Genomic DNA, 23,997 nt, shown 5'->3' with positions numbered 1-23,997 from the left:
GGGAACCCGAATGGATGAGAGCAATGGCTGTCAGACTTTCAGGGTAAACAGGGATTGAATACCAAGAACCGTGGAATTTTGCACCGACTGGATATAATATTTTTTTGGTTTTTGTTTTCAAAGGGTATGGCCACATCCAGACATCGCAACGACGATGAATGGGAAAAGAAATCCCAACTAGATGCCAACGGACAACTAAGGGAGACTCACGTTTATCGACACCAACGGAGAGGAGGAAAACTCAGCCAGACGTCATAGGACGAAAGGGAGACTCACGTTTATCGACACCAACGGAGAGGAGGAAAACTCAACCAGACATCATAGGATGAAAGGGAGACTCACGTTTATCGACACCAACGGAGAGGAGGAAAACTTCAACCAGACATCATAGGATGAAAGGGAGACTCACGTTTATCGACACCAACGGAGAGGAGGAAAACTTCAACCAGACGTCATAGGACGAAAGGGAGACTCACGTTTATCGACACCAACGGAGAGGAGGAAAACTCAGCCAGACGTCATAGGACGAAAGGGAGACTCACGTTTATCGACACCAACGGAGAGGAGGAAAACTTCAACCAGACGTCATAGGACGAGAGGTAGACTCACGTTTATCGACACCAACGGAGAGGAGGAAAACTCAGCCAGACGTCATAGGACGAAAGGGAGACTCACGTTTATCGACACCAACGGAGAGGAGGAAAACTCAGCCAGACGTCATAGGACGAAAGGGAGAGCGACGTTATGAACATCGAAAGAGGATGTTTACCGACACCAAAAGAAGACCAGACACTTACGCATGACTGGAAATCACCGAAGGATGGTGTTTACCGACACCAAAGAAGACCAGACACTTACGCATGACTGGAAATCACCGAAGGATGGTGTTTACCGACACCAAAGAAGACCAGACACTTACGCATGACTGGAAATCACCGACGAATGGTGTTTACCGACACCAAAGAAGACCAGACACTTACGCATGACTGGAAATCACCGAAGGATGGTGTTTACCGACACCAAAGAAGACCAGACACTTACGCATGACTGGAAATCACCGACGGATGGTGTTTACCGACACCAAAGAAGACCAGACACTTACGCATGACTGGAAATCACCGAAGGATGGTGTTTACCGACACCAAAGAAGACCAGACACTTACGCATGACTGGAAATCACCGAAAGATGGTGTTTACCGACACCAAAGAAACAACACACGCGGGTGCTGACGGGATACTGACATCCACAAGATGACAGGGCAAGGCTGAACACTTGCAGGGGGTCTCACTGGGGATCAAGGTCACGACAGCGAGCAAACAGGAAGGAACACCAAGGATACCGGGTTGTAGGTATGAAACGGGTGACCGACCAAAGCGTGAATTGGTTTGTGTTCCAAAACACTCAACATCCTGAAGAGGGCTAAAAAAAGCAGTCTTGTTAGAGGATGAACATTCGATTCCACAAGGAATACGAATCTTACTCTGCTGGAGATAACAATCGAAAGATTGACCAAAGAGTGCATGAGATATATTATCTATAGCCGCCAAAACGTAGATAATACACTCGCATGGAAAATTATCCATAACCGGGTTGTAGGTTGTTAAATGAATAATCGACCGAAAAGAAAGGTATCAGGGTACCAGGACTAGGTATGCAAAAGATGACCAATCAAAAGAGGATAAAGTTGCTAACTCGGAGCAAATACCCAAAGGAAGGGGAAGACCCAATGGGGACAATACTGCTTGATCAAGGCAAGTATCCAGAGGGGAAAAGAATACCAATACCGCAAAGAGGGGATTACATCTACCGGTTTGTAGGCAGACAACCACAGAAAAGTAACCAGTCATCATCGGGATGAGCACAAAGGGTTAACTCCAACAAGGGGATGAAAGTGGGATTTTACAACTACCAGCTAGTAGGTAGAAAACCACGACGATAGGACTTACAACTACCGGTTTGTAGGTAGAGGCCAATGGAAAAGTAACCAGTCATCATCGGGATGAGCACAAAGGGTTAACTCTACCAAGGGGAGAATGTGGGATTTTACAACTACCAGCTAGTGGGTAGAAAACCACAAAGATAGGACTTACAGCTACCGGTTTGTAGGCAGAGGCCAATGGAAAAGTAACCAGTCATCATCGGGATGAGCACACAGGGTTAACTCCAACAAGGGGAGGAATGTGGGATTTTACAACTACCAGCTAGTGGGTAGAAAACCACGACGATAGGACTTACAACTACCGGTTTGTAGGTAGAGGCCAATGGAAAAGTAACCAGTCATCATCGGGATGAGCACAAAGGGTTAACTCTACCAAGGGGAGAATGTGGGATTTTACAACTACCAGCTAGTGGGTAGAAAACCACAAAGATAGGACTTATAGCTACCGGTTTGTAGGCAGAGGCCAATGGAAAAGTAACCAGTCATCATCGGGATGAGCACACAGGGTTAACTCCAACAAGGGGAGGAATGTGGGATTTTACAACTACCAGCTAGTGGGTAGAAAACCACGACGATAGGACTTACAACTACCGGTTTGTAGGTAGAAGCCAAATGGAAAAGTAACCAGTCATCATCGGGATGAGCTCAAAGGGTTAATTCCAACAAGGGGATGAAAGTGGGATTTTACAACTACCAGCTAGTGGGTAGAAAACCACAAAGATAGGACTTACAACTACCGGTTTGTAGGTAGAGGCCAATGGAAAAGTAACCAGTCATCATCGGGATGAGCACAAAGGGTTAACTCCAACAAGGGGAGGAATGTGGGATTTTACAACTACCAGCTAGTGGATAGAAAACCACAAAGATAGGACTTACAGCTACCGGTTCGTAGGTAGAGGCCAATGGAAAAGTAACCAGTCATCATCGGGATGAGCACAAAGGGTTAACTCCAACAAGGGGAGGAATGTGGGATTTTACAACTACCAGCTAGTGGATAGAAAACCACAAAGATAGGACTTACAACTACCGGTTTGTAGGTAGAGGCCCACAAACAAACTCCGCCATGGGATGAAAGTGGGATTTTACAACTACCAGCTTGTGGGTAGAAAACCACAAAGATAGGACTTACAACTACCGGTTTGTAGGTAGAGGCCAACAAACGAACTCCGCCATGGGATGAAAGTGGGATTTTACAACTACCAGCTTGTGGGTAGAAAACCACAAAGATAGGACTTACAACTACCGGTTTGTAGGTAGAGGCCAACAAACGATCTGTTGAGAGACAGAGTGAGAAAAAAGGATTTACAACTACCGGGTAGTGGGTAGAAGACCGTAAAGAAAGGACTTACAGCTACCGGTTTGTAGGTAGAAGCCAATAAATTCCGCTGAGGATAAGACGAATGAGTGCCGGTTAGTGAGCAACTATTCATTTATGCCCCAGGGAAGCACAAGAGACAACAGAAAGCCAATTTAGGATTGATCCAAAAAGGCAGACTGAAACAAGACTCATCCTACTGAGGAAAGAACTCAATAAGGAAAACCCATCCCAATGTGTGTTGGGAGGGAACGGAAGCAACCGTCATCCACGAGGATGTATCTCAGTGGGGAAGTGGAAGGAAAGGATAGACACTATCTGCTTAAGGGGTAGACTCTACATGGAGAGATCAGACACACCCATACTGCTTAAGGGAAATCTATTGGAGAGATCTGTATTACCAAATAGCAGGAGGTAACAATCAACAGATACCCGGCAACAGCTGCAACATGAGTATCCAAATGCTATGATTATGCATGTATGCAGTCTACCTAAAATGTATGATGAATGCTGACAAACAGACATGCTCAACACACAGGTCCGGGAATCAACCATCCGGAGAGAAAACCAAAGTCCTCATCCTGCAGGGGAGGAAGAGCCACGAGAGACTTCCGGAGGGATCGTCGGTCACAACCGGAGAACAGAGTTCAACATACTGGCGGACGCGCCACAACAACTCGTGCGGGAAATCAGAGATACCGAGAAGCAACCAGATCTCTGATGAGGATACATAGGCATTGACAAAGCTCATCCTGCCAACAACTCCACTGAGGGATCTATCTGAGGGAATGTCAGATTACGGGGATGTCGATCCTCCGAATACTGAATCTTCAAAGAAAAACACCCATGCTGGGGGAGATAGGAAGACTGCTCTGCTGGAGAGGCGAAATTTGAAGCCTTCAGTAAACACTCTGCTAGGGGAGCTGCCCCACAATAATGCCCGAAACAGCAAACTTGCTGGGGATGCCCCACGATAGGGCTCAAACAGCACTCTACTAGGGATGCCCCATAATAGAGCTAACAGGGATTTGGAGGAAGAATCTGTACTGCCGGGAACATGAAGATGAATAACTTCAAACGACACTGCATCGGGCAACTTCACTGAGGAGAGACCATACGAGGTTCTGCAGGACAAAGATACAGTCATGCTCGAGATACGAACAATTGTCTTACCTGTTGGTAATCATACCACCCCCGGGAGAGCACTGTGGGTCTCCTAAGTATCCTTCCATCATCGTGAATGTTCACTTTGTTTAAGAACATTTTTTTGAAAAATTTGTTTATTTTGAAAACAATGATACTTTATCAATTAAAACATGCAAAACATCTGTTGAGTTGAAACAAATAAGAGTGCAAATAATTGGATGAAAAGCTCAAATTGATGTGATGGAATGGTAGTCTGCAAAGGGCGAGACTCCATAGATCTGTACAAGTTTGAAATCGGTGATGTATGTTGGAGAGGGCTACATTGAACATAATGACCTTTCCTCTACCATTCCGAATTTTCGATGTATTCGGAGCTTCAGTCGACGACGAATCGAGAATCCCTGACGGATGACAGATGTACAGCACAGTCTTGTCAAGATGCAGTTACTTGCCAAATCCCTAATTTTTGCCTAGATTGCCCCAGTGTGAGGTGTTCAATCTAGCGGGATGCAAATTCTCTTTTTTTTTTCATTGTCTCTAACTTTTGCCTGGATCGCCCTTTCGGGTTTTCAATCCACCGAGACGCTCCTTTTTGCCTAAGTCGCCCTTTGGGGTGTTCGACTTAGCGAGCTATTCTGCTTTTTTGCTTTTAGGCGAAGTATTTCTTGACTGCATCAGAATTCACAGGACGGGTGAACTTCCATCCATCGTTGTAAGTGTCAGAACATTGCCTGAAGAGGCTCTCTTGACAACACATGGACGTTCATAGCTTGGAGTTCACTTGCCCCTGGAATCGGGCACGAAAGACAAGACTTTCTTGAGCACAAGGTCCCTCGGAACACACGAGGCTTGATCTTCTTGTCAAATGCTTTCTGACCATAAAACATGGCAGTTGATCTTTTGTTTTCGATTCAGCGTCAGTCAACTTGGGACTTTGAGGGTGCTATCTTTCTTTTGTTTGTTTTTTTTTCTTTTGATTTTGCTTTTGATTTTGCTTTCTTTTGATTTCTTTTGATTTTGCACCCTCCTCTTTCTTTGTTGTTTCTTTTTTTTTTCTTTGATAATGCCCCAGTTGGCTGTTCTGCTGATTCTCGAGATGCAGCTGAGTGTGATCTTCTTTCTCGCTCAAGAAGTCGGGAAATCTCGTCAGGAATCCCTTCGACATCATCTTCGTCTGCTTCAAATACAGGGAATTCAGAATTGGGAGATGACGTCCGATCACTATGTTCAATGGGTTTAAGAAACAACCTGCATAATGATTTTGATATGAAAAGCTTTTTGAAAAACAAACAAGACAATCGTTATGCAGATGAAAAGATTGCTTTTATTCTTGTTTTTAAAGGTTATTTGTGATCACCAATTTCATGCAAAAAGCGAAAAGGGAAAACAAATGGAAAAACAAATGTTTTAACATGAATTTATTTGAATGAAAATATCATTGCACAAAATATTGCCAACAATGTCATCACTTCTCCTTTTGGCATGGGAGAAGGGTTTTTAAACAAAGTGATTATTACAAAGACTTATGAACAACTGTAGGAACGCCTACAGTGACCCAATTGTGATAGATCCCACCAGGGATGACAACTGTCAACATCTCTTGCATCAGCAGCTTCTGTTTTCTGAACAACCCTTCTGAAGAAAAAGTCGGCGCCAGCCCAAGACTTGTTATCTTCAGGCTTGATTAACACAGGGACCTAAATCCTCCAAGATCAGAATACCTGACCTCACAAGGTCTTGAACCTTCATCTTCAGCTGGAAACAACTATCCACGTCATGACCAGGAGCACCCGAGTGATACACACAATGCTGTTCAGGCCTATACCACCACCGAGGGTTGACGGGTATGGGCGGCGGGTCTCTGGGAGTAATCAAGTTCCGCTCTAACAGAGAGGGATACAGTTCGGCGTAGGACGTGGGGATTGGATCAAAAATGATCTTCTTCCTCTCGTTACTTGTACCAGCTTGATTACCATCGTGAGGCTGGGAAGCCTGCTGCTGAGGACGATGTTGCTGACGCTGATGCTGTTGAGCTGGTCTTCTCTGTTGTTGTGGAGTTGCTGGAATAGTCACAGCAGCAGCCTGACGATACCGTCCTCCGTTTGCACTCCTCCGACGGTGCACAGCATTTGTTTCACTCTCTCCCCTTTTGGGTGCCCCAGAGAATGGCTTCTTAGAATTTGAAGAGTTTGAAGAGCCAGGATGGCGGACCGGAGCGAGAGTTGCTCTGACATTAACAGTCTCTGCAGCAAGAGGCTGTTCACTGATTCTGATCCCCTTCAATTCATCACCCACGGCATAATCATCGACGAGAATAGTGACAACAGCATTCTCATGAACGGGTACATCCACTGGTGGAGCACGGTGGACTGGTGGAATCATGGCTTCCAGTCTCTGGGCTAAGGCACGCAGCTCCTCTTGCCCCTGAACAACTCCTTGCATCATGTTCATGAACTGGGCCATGTTTGCCCTCATCTCGGCCAATTCTGCTTGAACCTGGTCCATAATCCTCTGATGATTGAGTCTGGTCGCGGTGTGGACGGTGATCAACAATCCTGTCTCAGTCAAAACCCAAAGTGAGAAGTCTCTCCCAAGCATGTCTGTAATGCAAGGATGATATGTGCATGATATGCATGATATGGGTATTATTTTGTTATGAATGATCCTGGTAAAGGATATGCGTATGCGAGTTAACTTTTTATGTTTTTTCATGCATTATTATTTTTTGGAAATAAACATGCTATGATGCAAATGATGTGAACATGACTGGTCAGGTTGTGCGTCTCAAGGCACAGGGTCAAAGCTTCGGTTTGAACTCTGATCACAAACATCTGAAACCCAAAGTCAATCTGATCAACTGGCGTCTGAACCCAAATCTGGAGAACCGAGTCACCATAAATCCGACTTGTGGAGTTCCGAAATAAACGGAACTGGAGATTGCATTACTATCATCACAGGATCATCCACTGAACGGGTGACAGCCAGCTCCTCTGAACAGGTACTCTCAAATTCAACCCGGGGATCCGAAATAAACGGAACCCGCTGATAAACCACGGACAGAGCTCCGGCGTCCCAGAAATAAATGTCCATAATTCACAGTCACCGTCAGTACCGAGAGTCACCAACTGTACCTGTTAAAATGATCAATCCCCCCCACTCACGGGTGTAGTCTAGGCCAGGGTAAAGGCTGAGAGAGAAACGCAGCATAAATAACCTTTCGCAGAATACCATCATATACACACCCGAAGTATGTAACGACGATACCCCACCAGGGTCTGAACTGCTCGTGATATCAATGTTCCGCTAAGTGGCGCCATACCACCCGCTTCCCATGAATCACTCTATTCCTAGGTATCCTAGATTTCACTCATGGTCTGGGTATTGGACCTTTTACCTCAAGTGACTCCCACCCCTCAAACAGAGAAACACAGCCAGATGAACAGATGAATATGAATGAATGCAAACATTAATGCAAACAATAAATGCAAACAGTAAATGCAAATATATACAAAGAATGCAATAAAACAGTGCAAAGCAACCAAAGCCCTAACCTAGAGAGCGCTAGGAGAGACACGCTCAGGGAAGATGGACCAGCATAGGTCAACTTCTCTAAATCCCCAGCAGAGTCGCCAGCTGTCGCATTACGCGAAAAACCGGCGGGAAAAGAAAGAACAACAGAGCCGCCACCGTGCGTTATTTATCCCAAAAGAGGGAAAGGAAACGCTCAGAGTAAACCTAGGAAAGAACATGGTCTCGCGACCAAAGAGAATGGGTTCGGGAGTCGGTTATGCGAAGGGAAGGTATTAGCACCCCTACGCATCCGTAGTACTCTACGGGATCCACGCACAAAAGGAAAGAATATGGTTGCTAAACACTGCTCAAACTCACACACACTGGCTGAAAGAGACAAAAGAAACTGACTGAAACTGACTCGGCAGGACATCGTATCCTGGGCCTACTTAGTCTATCAGGCATAGACATCAGAGTCGAAGTAGTTCGGACTGGGGAGACGAAACATGCTCTCTAGGATATCGCATCCTATGCATACGTATCTTCTCGGACGAGAGAAGAATCAGAGCATTCGTAGCTCGGCTGACACGCACACAAACAAACAAGACACAGGCAAACGTGGAGCCTGAATGCCAATCGTTGGACTTACATCAGCATCCGAACCTAAACACACACAGGAAACCAACTGCCAATCGCTGGACTTATGTCGGACTCCAACCAGAACACACACAAGGGTGGTTAAGACGCAAAGGGTTGAAAAAGAAAAAGGGCGCCCGGAGAGATCAGCTCAATCTCCTGCCTACATACTTCATCTGGTATGAAGATCAGGGCGATGTAGTTCCCCTACGCAGGGATAAAGGATCTAGCCTAACCAGATAACAGAGGGAGACACAACTCTAGGGAGACTACGACTCGAGCCTAGATGTTGTCATGCAAAGTCAACCCTAAGTTAAGGTTTCTAGCTAAATGGCACGAGGGCCAACCTATCCTAGACACAGCTTGCACAGGAAGCAAGGGTCTCGATTGCAACTAGGGCAAGAGAAAGGGGAAGTCTCAATCACAACAAGGGTGAGAGAAAAGAATTAGTGTTAGGGGTTAGTCAAACTCGGCAAGACATCGCGTCTCGTGCCTACGTATCTCACCTGATCGTGAGAATCAGAGTTGCCGTAGTTCGGCTACGGAGGGAAAAAGGACTCGATTGCAACGAGGGCGAGAGAAGGGAAAAGGCTCGATCGCAACGAGGGCGAGAGAAGGGAAAAGGCTCGATCGCAACGAGGGCGAAAGCACACAAGGATTAGTCTAAACTAAACCTAACTTGCACAGGAAGCAAGTCAAACAAACATACAAGTACAGATAGCACACACTATATACACACAAGAGGCTCACACAAGGGTTAGGTTTTAGTCGAGGGGTCATATCAACCTCAACAAACAAACCTCTGGAATGGGGTGAAGTGCTCTTAACCTTGCCATTGAGGGGCTAAGGTGAAGCAGATGAAAGGAGATGAGGGGTGTGCCTCATTGCTTCTATCCCTGGCCTGGGAGAGCATTTGACAAGAATGTGTGGGTTCAGAAAGTGGGAACCCTTCTACACATTAGATACTGACTCAACTGTGCAATTGCACAAGATCTTGGGTTTTTATCTGAAATGCATCAACACAGTGGTGTGAGCAAAACAGAAGACACACTGAATAGCAGGGGATAGGTTGCTTATCCCTTGGTTCTGCCAATTGCCTCTTCACTTAGGAGGTCTTTGACTCTGTACAAGGACAAATTAAACATACACAAGCATTGCCTCTTAAGGAGGACTTCAGACAGTTTGCCCGGCCAAATAACAGGCCGGGTCTCCAGACTACATGAAGAGAGAGTAATTATACCTCAAAAGCAATTGCTAAATAGCAAAGCAAGCAAATAAAGCAACTAAAGGGTACCTGAGAAAAATCAAACAAATCAGTTCACAGTTCCACAATTAAATCAGAAAGAAAGGGAACAAACAGTTAACAGTAAACAGAGGTGCCAAAGCACAAGGCCAAACTCATATGAGTTACACCTACAAAACAAAGGTTAGCACATAATATGACCAAAACTCAAACAAATTGGCATGGTTTCTTTGAAGCACTATGCTCAACCTGAAACAGATGAACTCAACATAAGTCCAAAGGACCACTAGGACAAGCCTAGGGTCAAAAACAAATAAGAAATCCAAAACAGCAAACCAAATTCAATCAAAGTCAATTTCAAGCATTTAAGAGGCAAACACAATTGGATTCAAACTCATATCATGCATCATTGTCATTTCATAGACCAAAGAAGTCAAAACATGGCAAAAGGAGCACACAAAAGGTCAACAGCAAGACCAAGCTCAAAAGCAAACATAATCAATTCCAAAAATTATGAAATAAATCATACTCAATCACAATCCATAACATAGCATGCATATGAAATTTCAGCTCAATTGGATCATGGGAAAATAGTCAATTAAAATCAGGAAGTCAACACATTTTCAAGTATGCACAAAGAAGTCAACAAAACATGTGTCATCTTCAAAAAAAATCATAACTAAATGAAAATAGATGAGAAATGGATGGGATCAACACCAATGCAAAGCTCAAGATGTCTAGTATGCACATGTAAAATTTCATGATCATCCAATAAGGTATGAGAATTTCCCAGATGATATGGCAAGGTGTGTCACACAAAGTCAACAATTGACTAGGCAGGGAAGAAAAATCTCAAACAAATGGAAAATAGTTCAAATAAATCCCAGAAAATTCACACATAAACTAGACATATGAGAGAAGGCTTATGCAAAAAATTGAATTAATTGGAGGCCAGGAAGCATGTCAACAAAATTCAGCAAATTGCACAATCATGGGGTGACACCAAATGTAACACCTTACTTCAAAAATTCAAAGCTCTCAGACCACATATGATAAAATCATGAAATTTATACCAAAATAAACATGGATGAGTGTAGATTATGCACAAAAAATTTCAACTCAAATGGATGCAGCATGATCATTTCACAATGGTTTTGGCAACATGTACAACTTTTGGTCACTTTACACAAACCCTAAGGCCAATTAAAATTCCCTGATCAAAAAAATCTGGAAAAATAATGATAAAAAAGTAGACATTCATGTGATCATTATGCAAAAATTGGCATGAAATTTGGAGTTGAAATGAGTAAAAAATGGATTTTGGAAGTGGAGTGATCATTTGGAATAAGCATGAACAAAAGACATGAATGGAAGGTCAAACTATGTTGACCGAGTGGCATACTCGTAAATAACGCCCTCACTTATCAAAACGCGGCGTACAGGCATGGGAAATGAAATGTTCCCATTGGTTGCCACCAATGGAACAGTGTTTATGCAGTAAAACCAACAACAACAGCCAATCGCATGCATGATCCTGGGCAACTTAGGGTTTATGCATCCTAGGGTTTATGCAACAGCAGCATTTTCATCTTCAAACAATCATCATCAATCAAAATCCGAATAGCATGGCAAACAGCAAGGCATTGATACAGTAGGTTCATGCAACATCTAAACAGCCATAAACCAAACATAAACAATACAATTTCTCAATGAATCTGGGTTCTGTCTTAGGGTTTTAGCTACAGGGCATTCATCATCAACAGCAATCGAGCATAAAAAATTCACCCAGAAACAGAAATCGAGTACACCAATCTCATCAGCAGACCAAAAATAAGCATAATCCAACATCCATTATCATTTAAACAAACTAAATAAGAGGCAATAAGCAAAAACATCCATGAACATTAACTTTCAGATTGACATATCTTCAGAAATATCTAACCATTTTCGAAAACTCATAGCTCAAAACAATCAGCAAAAGGAGATCTACATGATATATAGCATGATTTGGAAAAGCAAAGAAGTTGAAAAACTCACTTGATTTGAAGAACAGTCGTGTGATTGTTGTTTAGCTCCACAAGTCTGAAACAGTTATTCCACAAACTTCAAGAAGCTGAATGATTGAAGGTTTCGAGCTCAAAGATGCTGGGTATGGTCCATGCTCAGAACTTCCATGGATATTGCTTTGCAAAACCAGTTGATTCAAAGCTGCTTACAGATGGAAAAGGATGGCTGCAATGAGTTTAAAAAGAGGCTTGGATGATGCAGCAATGAAAGCTAACCCGTGGCCTTTGAGGGTTTTGACAGATTTTCAATTTTGGTGAAAATGCAAAATGAGAGAGAAGAGAGTATTCTGATGTTTGCAGCTGCTAGCTAGGGTTGAGAAATGACAGAAAATGAGGTTAAATACCTCTGTTTAAGGTTCCCTAATGATGTGCTAAGCTGGTTTTGTTTTAATGAAGTGATTTGCACCATTTGCAAATTTTGCACATGTGGAAGTGGAGGTGTGGTGTTGCACGATTTTGGGCTTCAAAACAGGCTGCAAATGACCATTATATTTGCTGTTTTATGTCTGCTCATGAAGTGTTAACAAGGATTTACTCCAATGAAGCCATTTGCCAAATTTACTAATTTTGACCAAGTTGGCAAGGAGGTGCATGGTCTGCCCGAGTTTGGGCCTCAAGCAAGTGTCAAATGTCATTCTAAACAAACTCCAATTGGCCAAAATGAGTAAAAATCAATAAATCAAAAAGTCAACTTTGGTCAAACTTGAATTTTAAATGGAACAAGTCAAAAAATGCCATTTTGATTGGCAAGGTTTTGGTTCATGAAATTTATATTTTTGGAAAGAGGGGATGAAATGTGGTTTGTAGGAAAAAACCCCACCAAATTTGGCCTTATGGTTCATGAGATATGGCCATTTGAAGTTCACAAATTTTTGAAATTGAATTGATCATATCTTGCAAACCATGCATGGGATTTGGGTGTTCTTGGACTTTTTGAAAATGGGAGAACAAGATCTTCAACTTTCATGTTGGGAAAAAATTCATTTGAAGCTTGTATCATGATGTAAGTTGAGGATCAAGAAGTTTCCATTTTTGGCAGTTAAAATTACAGGTCCACTTTCTATTTTGGGAAATTTCTGATTTTGCTTCAAATTCTTCCATGATGAGGTTTGGCATGATATATGAGGCTTGTGTGAGCATGAATGAACTCCTTCAAATCAATTCCATCCATCAAATCACTGATTAAATCCACAGTTGACCAAGTTTGACTTTCTAGGGTTTTTGACTGTCTGTGCATGAACTGATGGCTTCTGAACATCCAAACCTTGACTTAAACACTTCAAATGGACCTCCAAGACATGTGAACATGTTGGACAAACCCTAGGGCCTTGGCTCCTTGAGAAACAACCTTGCTTGCTTGATTGACTGATCTCCTGATCAGTTTGACCTAATTTCTTGACTTGCTTGCTCTTGAGGCAACTGGGGACAATGCAATGCTATGCAATGGATCATGATATGCTATGACCTAATATGAGATGGTATGTACAATGATAGGTGCAAATTTGAGGTGCTACAGGTATGCCCATAACGCTTCATCCAATTTTTGTGACCACTCTTTTTTCGAATTTGACACAGTTTTTTCGAGGATTCTCTTAATCTCATGATTAGAGACCTCAGCTTGCCCATTAGCCTGTGGGTGATACAGAGTTGCCACTCTGTGTGATACACCGTAATGTTTTAAAATGCTTTCCAACGGTGCATTACAAAAGTGTGACCCTCCGTCACTTATCAACACTCGGGGGGTTCCGAAACGGGAAAATATGTTTTTCTTCAAAAAAATTATCACCGTTTTCGCATCCGCCCAAGGTGAGGCAATCGCCTCAACCCACTTAGAAACGTAATCAACTGCGACAAGCATATACTCGTTACCATAAGAGGGTGGGAATGGTCCTACAAAATCAATGCCCCGACAATCAAATACTTCGACTTCTTGGATGTTTTGGAGAGACATCTCGTCTCTCTTACCAATCCCACCGCTTCTCTGGCAACTATCACAACTTTGCGCATGGGTATGCGCGTCTTTGAAAATAGTGGGCCAATAAAATCCTGACTGAAGGATTTTAGTGGCCGTTCTCACCCCATTATAGTGTCAGCCGTAAGGCGAGTTATGACAATGCCAAAGGATGCTCTGCGCTTCATCGCCAGTAACACATCTCCTTAAAAGGTTATCGCTACCCAACTTAAACAAGTACGGGTCATCCCATACGTAATACTTGGCATCCGACAAAAACTTCCTTTTTTGGTTCGAAGTTAGGTCGGGAGGCACAAAACCACTAGCCTTGTGGTTCGCAAAGTCTGCAAACCACGACCTAACTTGAACTTTGAACAGTTTTTCATCAGGAAATTCTTCCCGGATTTCCTTCTCTGACGCGGTAACCTCCACATTCACTAAGCGGGATAAATGATCCGCCACCAAATTTTCCGATCCTTTCTTGTCTTTGATTTCAACATCAAATTCTTGCAACAAGAGGATCCAACGGATGAGCCTTTGCTTCGAATCCGGTTTGGTGAGCAAATATTTAATCGCCGCGTGGTCGGTATACACTACGACTTTAGACCCTATAAGATAAGATCTAAACTTTTCAAGCGCATATACTATCGCAAGTAATTCTTTTTCAGTTGTGGCATAGTTAATTTGAGCCTCATTAAGAACTTTACTTGCGTAATGTATCGCATGAAATTTTTTCTCTTTTCTTTGGCCAAGTACCGCTCCAATTGCATAGTCGCTTGCATCACACATTAGCTCAAAATTTAAATTCCAATTTGGAGCGACTATAATTGGAGCGGTAACCAATTTTTCTTTCAAAGTTTCAAAAGCTTGCAAACATTCATCGGTTAAGAGAAATACCTGGTCCTTAGCTAGCAAATTACTCAAAGGCTTAGCCACCTTTGAGAAGTCTTTGATAAAGCGCCGATAGAACCCGGCGTGCCCCAAAAAGCTTCGGATTCCCTTCACATTCACCGGAGGAGGTAACTTTTCAATCACTTCAACCTTAGCACGATCAACTTCAAGCCCTCTTGAAGAGACTTTATGGCCAAGCACTATCCCCTCGGTCACCATGAAGTGACACTTCTCCCAATTAAGCACAAGATTGGTCTTCACACATCTTTCAAGCACCGTTTTCAAGTTTGCCAAGCATAGACTAAAGGACCCACCAAATACCGAGAAGTCATCCATGAAGACTTCCATTGTTTTCTCAATAAGGTCGGCAAAAATGGCTTGCACACATCTTTGGAAAGTCCCCGGTGCATTGCACAACCCAAAGGGCATTTTTCGGTATGCGAAAACTCCAAACGGACATGTGAAAGCCGTCTTTTCATGATCGGCCGGGTCAACTGCAATTTGGTTATACCCGGAATAGCCATCCAAGAAACAATAGTATTTTTGCCCCGAGAGTCTTTCGAGCATTTGATCCATGAACGGGAGTGGAAAATGATCCTTTCGAGTTGCGGTATTCAACCGCCGATAATCAATACACATTCGCCATCCCGTTGCAACTTTAGTAGGGATCAATTCATCCTTGTCATTTCGGATCACGGTAATTCCACCTTTCTTCGGAACAACATGCACGGGACTAACCCATGGACTATCCGAAATCGGGTAAATCATTCCCGCATCCAACAACTTTACAACTTCTTTTCTTACAACCTCCTTCATGGTAGGATTTAAGCGGCGTTGTGGTTGAGCTACCGGCTTAAAATCCTCTTCCATAAAGATCTTGTGCATGCAATAGGAAGGGCTAATTCCTTTTAGATCGGAAAGAGTCCAACCCATGGCTTCTTGATTTTTTTTAGCACATTGATCAAGCGGGCTTCTTCATCATTTGACAAAAGGTTGCTTATGATGACCGACTTTGCTTCGGTCTCATCTAGGAATACATACTTCAAAGTAGAAGGTAATATTTTCAATTCAATAGGCGCTTTTTCGTCATTAACCTTCTTCTTCAAGTCTTCCTCCTCAACTTCCCACGGTTGTAGTTCGTCTAAACCATCAAGTTCCCTTAAGCATTCCTCCAGAGCTTGCTCTTCTTCAACTGTGAAAACTTCCAATGAGTCGTCAAGAGCTAACTCCATAGGAGATATCTCATGAATATGCTTAGAAACCTCCAAAATTGCCTCTTCGATCACATCGATGCGAAAGCTATCATTTCTATCTTTTGAATGCTTCATTGCTTCGAATAGATCGAATGTAACTTCCTCATTTTGGACTCTCACCTTCATCAAACCGTCATCAACGTCTATCATCATTCGCACGGTTTTCATGAACGGTCGACCCAAGATGAGCGGAGCATCATCATCTTCTTCCATATCAATAACAATAAAATCGACCGGGAAAAAGAATTTGTCGACTTTAACCAAAACATCTTGGGCTACGCCATGAGGATGGGTAGTCGACTTATCTGCCAATTGCAACGTCATTCGGATGGACTTAATTTCAATGTTGCCAAGCCTCTTTATAATAGACAAAGGTATAAGATTAATGCTTGACCCCAAGTCAATTAGTCCTTTCCCGACATAGATATCACCAATTTTAACTGGAAAAGTAACTCTTCCCGGATCAACCTCTTTTTTTGGAAGCGTCCTTTGAATAATGGCACTACAGCTCGCATCTAGGACGATGGTCTCCGGTTCCGTATACCTCCGCTTTTTTGTAAGTATGTCCTTCATGAATTTGGCATACTTGGGCATTTGCTCCAAGGCTTCGGCAAACGGAATGTTGATTTGTAGTTGTTTAAAAATATCCATGAACCAGGCGTAATGCCGTTCATTCTCCCTTTTGGACGGGGCATGAGGATAAGGAAGGTTTTGGATTGGAGTAGTGCTCACTACCTCCTTTCCCTTTGCAACTCTAGAACTCCTCCATCTAGGCTTTTTCACTTCCTCCCCCCTTATTTCATCACTTTTATTTTTCTCAATTTCCACACTTTTTTTCTTTTCAACTTCACCATTCTTTTCGTTCTTTTCAACTTCTTCCTCCTCACTCCACTCCCCCACTTCACCATCAATATTTTCCTCCAATATTTCCTCCTCATTTTCTTTCTCATCTCTTTTTTTATTCTCACTGATCAACTCCCTCCCACTTCTCGTCATGATCGCTTTACAATGTTCCTTAGGATTTATTTGCGTGTTTGCCGAAAAGGAAGGACCGGGTTGTTGTTCCGCGAGTTGCTTAGCAAGTTGCCCAACTTGAGTCTCGAGATTTTTTATGGCCGCGTCATTGCTCTTTTGGTTAGCCATTGACATTTGCATGAATTGTGTCAATGTCTCTTCCAACTTAGAAGTTACGACCGGCGGTTGTTGAGGTTGATAAGGATTTGGGGGAGGATTTTGACGGCTAGAAGAACCACCTCCATAACCTTGGTTATGGTAATAGTTACTCCTAGGTTGGAGCCCTTGGTTCCCTTGGAAATGTTGTTGTTGATTTTGAGGGTGTGGTTGATAAGGTTGTTGTTGTTGTTGTCTCGGTTGGTAGTCCCTTTGGTTTGCCATGTAGTTTACGTCTTCGAACCCCGGAGGTGGACAGAATCCGGTGTCATGCTCACCTTTGCAAAGCTCACAACAAGCTATTTGTTTAGCTTTAGAAGGTTCTCTCAACTCTTTTATTTGCTGCGTTAAGAGTTCCACTTGTTGTGAGATGAGTTTGTTTTGGGCAAGGATGGCATCGTTCGTCCCAAGTTCAAGCATTCCCGGCTTCTTCAAAGAGTTGCCTCTACTTTGACTCTGAAGATCATTTAGAGTAATTCGATTTATGATATTTGTAGCTTCTTCGGCACTTTTAGACAATAAAGAGCCACCCGAGGTAGCATCCAACAACGTCTTGCAATTTGGTTGAAGTCCATTTTTGAAAATATGGATTTGAGTCAATTCATCAAATCCATGCCCTTTACACTTCCGAAGCATGGATTTGAATCTTTCCCACGCTTCATTTAAGGATTCATTGATTCCTTGTGCAAACACTGAGATGGCCGTCTTGGATTCCATGAACCGGTTATGGGAGAAGAATCTTTCGATGAACTTCTCTTCTAACACGTTCCAGTCTGTCATGACGGCAGGTGTTTGATCTAAGTACCAATCTTTTGCTTTGCCGAGCAAAGCGTGGGGAAATAATCTTCTGAACAACGGTAGCTCCTGAGCCTGATCCACTCCGGCCGCCAATGCTATCTCATAAAATTTTGTGAGAAAAGCAAAGGGATCTTCATGGTCCATTCCGGTGAATGGACTTCCATATAATAAATTGAGAGTTCCCGTTTTCATCTCAGCTTGCCTTCCCGTGTGGTTGGCAAACTGAGCAGTGTTTCTTGGACTGTTTATGCATGGAGTGGAAATGGGCGGTGGTGGTGGTTCCATGGTAGGTATGAACGGTGGTGGATGTGTGGTAGAAGAACTTTCTCCTTGTTCTTGACGTTGTCTAGCCTGTTGCCTCCTTCGTCTCGTTTTGCTATTAAGCCTCCTTGCGGTTCTCTCGATCTCGGGATCAAAAAGAAGTTCGTCCACAGGGATTTGCCCTCGCATAAAACGTAAGCTGCACACTAAACCAAACAAATTACAAGCACAAGTCAAAAATTCGAAAGCTAAAAATTAAGCAACCATTGCGATGCTCGCAATATCAATTCACAATCCCCAGCAACGGCGCCATTTTGTTGAATGTAATTTCAAGTGTCGGGTTTTTGTTATCGTCTCCACAGGGATTGTGAGATATCACCGCCTTTCGACAGTTGTTTCAATTCTTAGCTTAAGGTAACAATGGGGTTTTGGTGTTTGTCACGGTATCTTGCATAAAAGTGTAATAAAATGCGGTAAAAGTTTTGGTTTGAATATTTGAGAAATATTGCCAAAGTTAGGGTTCGACGATCACTTTGCATGTATATGTTCGATCAACAAAAATTATAAACTCCTTTAGATGATAAACTATTTCACAAAGTCCTCCCAATGTGTTTATCTCTAACACACATTGTGAGTTTTCCCATTTTGATCCATTGTTTATCTCTAACACAATCTATCAAAATGACAACTTTTTGGTTCAACCTTATGGTGAACAAAATCATTCATTACTATCTCTAGCTAACAAACAAGATTGGATGAAAACCTAGGTTAAGAGTTGGTAAACATCTCTCGATCATAAACCAACACAAAGAGTTTTCAATAAGAACAAAGTTTTCACCATATATTCACCATTAAAGAGTTTACAAATGAAGATCCTTACATTTACACACAAAGCTAATGATCATCTACATCTAACCTTGACAAAATGAAGGACTTAGCTACTCATTTTCATGGTAGCTTGTTCAACAAGTTTCGGAAGAAGGTTGATCAACATCCGAGTCGAATAATCGAGATTGGATGGGAATCCACCTTCTTTTTGTGAAAGATTGTTAAGAGATGAAGAGAAATGGTTTCTAGGTCACAAAAGATCCTTAGAGCAATGCTGGAAAATATCTAAAAAAAGTACAAAAGTATGGAAAGTAAGGTATGGCTCCAAAAAGTAGCCCTTGCTACTTATAGAGCTGCTACTGAGCTGTCATGCTCGCTAGGCGAGCAGAATGGCTCGCCTAGCGAGCCCCTAAATGAGGCACCTGCGCCCAGAGAAACAACCATTGCCAGACTGTCATGTTCGCTGAGCGAACAAAACCTTCGCCTAGCGAAGGTCACGCTTCAACCTTCGCTCCAGCGAGCTTGAGAGGTTTTGCTACTGGAATGCTCGCTGGGAGCTCGCTAAAGGCTCGCCTAGCGAGTGAGTGCTGGCTGCGCTTTTCACCAAGTCTGGACGTGTTCGCCACACACCTCGTTGGAAGCTCGCCTAGCGAGTGTGGTGATGTTTGCCACTGTAAAATACTGGAGCTTTTCGCTGGGCTCTCACTGGACGCTCGCCTAGCGAGTCCTTCGCCATAGCCCTCGCCTAGCGAGCAAGCTGATGAATGCTTGTTTCATTTGATCCCTTTGCCAAATTTCTTGTGTCTTCGTTTTCTATTATTTCATGCCTACTTCCTGCACAATAACACACAAATCAAAGGTACCAAGATCGTTTATCATTGTATTGCATTTCATCTAAAACAAAGGTGGTTTCGAACACTTTAGCAAGGAAATGAAGTGAAAGATACCCATATTTGATAGCTCAAATAAGCACTTTTGGGTATCTAACAGTGTTTAAATTTATTGCTTTACTTACTTTATCTACATGCTATTTATTACTTTCCTTTATTCCTTTACATATACATATTCTGTTATTCTAGATAACTGTATATTTGATGTTGTTGGGTTACATAAGAGAAGCTCTACACCCGAGCTTGAGTATGCATACATCATAGACTTGTGGGTAGTCGTGTTGACCTATGTTTCGCGTGTTGGGTTGGCACGAGAACCACACACATACTAGATTCACTTGGAAGTACTTTTGTCCTGCGAGAATTCACTGTGTCAGGGTATTTTCATTTGGATAGATAACTCTAGGAGACCTCTTAGGGATCAACTTTGAAGAATAATACATACATGTGAGGGGGATATTGGGTTTTTGTAGGAATCCAAGACCCCACATACCTTGTTTCTCATGTGTATGTTGGACCTTTGAACCTACATCAAGAAGAATGTACATACTATTCAAAATACGTTTAAACTTCAAATCTATGATGTTGCATTTCATTACATCATATATCATCATGCTATCATAATAAAACTGTTTTGCATATGAATTTCAAGGAATCCAAGAGTTCGGTTTGTTGATTGAGTATGAATTATGGAAGAAGAGGTATATATAGTTACAAGTTTGTGGAGCTTCAATTGAAGACTTTGAGAGAGTTAGAGACTCGTCTAGTTCTTGATAATAAATAAGATTTCAAGAAGAGCTATGACAACCATTTGGGTATCCTAAACACAAAATTTAATACAACGGTTGTTCATACTCTTGTGGAGTTTTATGATCCTCCAATAAGGTGCTTTACTTTTCAAAACTATTAGTTGGCTCCAACTCTGGAGGAATATTCTCATATATTGGGGGTTGGAATTAAGAATCAGGTTCCTTTTGTCAGCACAAAGAAGTTTCCCAAGTCTCATCTTATAGTTGAAGCCCTCCATTTGGAGAAGAAAGAAATGGAATTCAACCTCAAACTCAAGGGTGGAACTCATGATTTTACCTCAAAGTTTCCGGTAGACTGCTTTTGCTGACGCTGGAAATTGGAATGCTTTCAACGCTAATCTTGCTTTACTCATATATGGGATTGTATTGTTCCCTAACTTGGAAGATTTTCTGGATCCGGCCTCTATTCACATCTTTATGACCATGAATCATGTTCCTACTCTCCTTGCTAATACTTACTATTCCATTCATGTAAGGAATCAAAAGAAGAAGGGAACTATTGTGTGCTATGTCCCTATCCTGTAAAAATGGTTCATATGTCATCTACCTAACAAGGGTCCTTTTGTGGAAAACAAAGACAATCTAAAATGGTCTCAGAGGATCATGTCTCTAACTACTGAAGATATCTTATGGTACTCTCGAAGTTATGACGACGTCAAAATGACTCTTAATTATGGTAATTTCCCTAATTTGCCCCTCTTATGTATAAAAGGTGGAATTAATTACAATCTGAGATTAGCATTGCGTCAGTTGGGCTACCCAATGTTACACAAACCTGACTCTGAGCAATTGGAAGATTTTGTCTTATGTGAGTGGGTTGACAATCCGAAATTACTAAAGAAGATCCTCAGAGCTTGGGGACAGATTCATCCTTAAGGAAGGGATGAGTTGGAAAAGAGAAATTGTATAGCTAAAGAAGCCTACACACAGTGGGTCAAGGAAGTTTTGTTGCCATTTCCATAAGAACCTTATATGAGCATCAAGCCTTCGAAACTTATTGTTGTTCCTATCTTCAAAGTTGATAAATTGAAAGAGACTATCAAGGTGTTAGAAAAAGAGAATGTTGATCTCCGATCTAACCTTGGTAATATTACCTTAGAAAAGGAGAATTTGACGCTCAACCTTAATCAAAAGAGGGAACGGGAACTCAAACCAGATAACGAGGTGCAAGCAGAACTGCAAAAGAGAAGGAAGGTGGGTGAAGCTTTAAGAGGAACTTACGATAGTCTGTCTACAAAGAAGAAGTAATTAGCCGAAGCTCAACACCAAGCCAATTCTTATTATTACTACTTCTAATCAATACAATAATAACAAAAACAAGAACTTAGACTTGTAAATCAATAGACTTCCTTGCTAGAACTTAGTGAATAAGAGCCAAGACAAGACAAAATCGAATATCACTTTAACCTATTTCAAAATGGAATGTAAAGACATAACCCCCCTAATTAAATCAAAGTTAACCTTAAATAAAACCCCTAATAAACCATGCTATCAAACACCTGATGTAATGCATCCGCTAGAACCAAAATGAATGTTCACAATAAACTTTAACCAATCAATCTGAAAAAGTTTAAAAGAAATTCATCACCAATGTTGATTATGAACATGTAATGAGTAGGGGAATGCAGGGACTGATCAGAACAGATAAATCAAATAAAGTGATTATTAAACCTGACTTACGTATGGAAAATGAAATCTTTATGACCAGATGAATTGGTCATAGGGAATCAGTTCAGATAATGAGATGTAGATGAATGAAACTTAAATGAATTGTTGCAAATGAATGAATGTCAATGGATGAATGCATATGAATTAGGTGAGGTAAAATTTAGGGTATGACACCTGGTCAGAGGTTTCTATTTACTTGACCGATTTTTACCCCTGTGGAGGTCTTAGGTTGAATGCTCTCAGTGGAGGTCTTCGTCGTTCTCGGTCCCTGCTTTTATTGGAGAATAAGTCTCTGTCCAGACTTTGAACCTGATGAATTTCATAAAAATGATTAAAACATAAACAATTCTCAATACTCATAAGGTGATGTCGAACTTTGCATCAAATTATTGTCCCGAAGAGATCAATTGACTTCTCTTCTTCAATTTTCGATTTGTTTAATTCATGTGACATCTTGATATCCTTTGATTATAGTATATGATGTCTTCTTACTGAAAATTCAAATTCTTCTGTAGGATATAGTTTCTTCCGACAACTACCCTGCATAATTTTAAAAGTTTAGAAAATAGGAGGTGCCTCCGATCCTCGCAGGGGAAAGGAGCAACACTCATTGTTTAAAGTAAATTCTAAATGGGTCATTAGTTACAAACGTCAGAGAAGTTGGTTGGTCTTATCCGACAATATAGATAATTAATTTAAATTATACACGACGGTCTTGCTTTATAAATGTATGGTTTCAGTTGGCTTATATTTTGACACTTCCGATGTGGCATGACACATTTCTTCTTTTTGTGGGCAACTTGTTGTCTTTTAACCTTTTGTGTGACGACTCAATTACTGAACATTTACGTTCTCGCCAAATCTGCTTATAAACCTAACCAAGTGATATATCTTATCTGCCAAGACTAGCACGTCGAACCAATTAACTTGTCTAACCAATTAACTCGTTGAGTCATAATAAATAATAAATAGTGGAATATGAATTAAGGTTTTAGACATGTCATTAATGTTTAATAATAACAAGCATAAAACATAGAACTGTCACAAAAATCATGAATGACAAATCTATGAAAACTTTTATGGATGTTAGTGGGTAAACCAAGTGTGTAATCATATAACCCCGGGTTATTAGAATAATTTATGGGGGAACATACACAACTATTGACTAGAACAATAGACGTAAGGAACATGTAGTAAACATCATAGGATAAATAGCCAAGAGAGTTGAACATGTGATCAAAACTGTCAAACATTGCATATCATGGTGGTCACGTAAAGAATAGAGAGAATAGCCTCTCAAACATTCTATTTTACCGTAACAACATCTTATAAGTTTAAAGCAATGAAGTTTTTATTAAACCATGATATAGAGAATTATGAGCAATAATATCTCTAGCCGACCAATCATATGGTTATATCAATAATATGACCAATAAGAATATGACAATGTTTCTCTTTGTTTGGAAGACTTACGTGGCAGTGGCGATTATAGGTACTAAATTAAGTGTTCGGTCCAAGAGAAAATGCCAAAAATTCACAGTACTTTAAGCACAATGGGAATACTCAGAATCCCCCAACTTCCTTAACAGTAGCCAAATCCATTATAACAATGATTGATATGA

Source organism: Lathyrus oleraceus, chromosome 5, assembly GCF_024323335.1.
Source record: "Lathyrus oleraceus cultivar Zhongwan6 chromosome 5, CAAS_Psat_ZW6_1.0, whole genome shotgun sequence".
Taxonomy (NCBI): domain Eukaryota; kingdom Viridiplantae; phylum Streptophyta; class Magnoliopsida; order Fabales; family Fabaceae; genus Lathyrus; species Lathyrus oleraceus.
The sequence above is the reverse complement of the archived record's forward strand: the minus strand, read 5'-3'. Positions refer to the sequence as shown.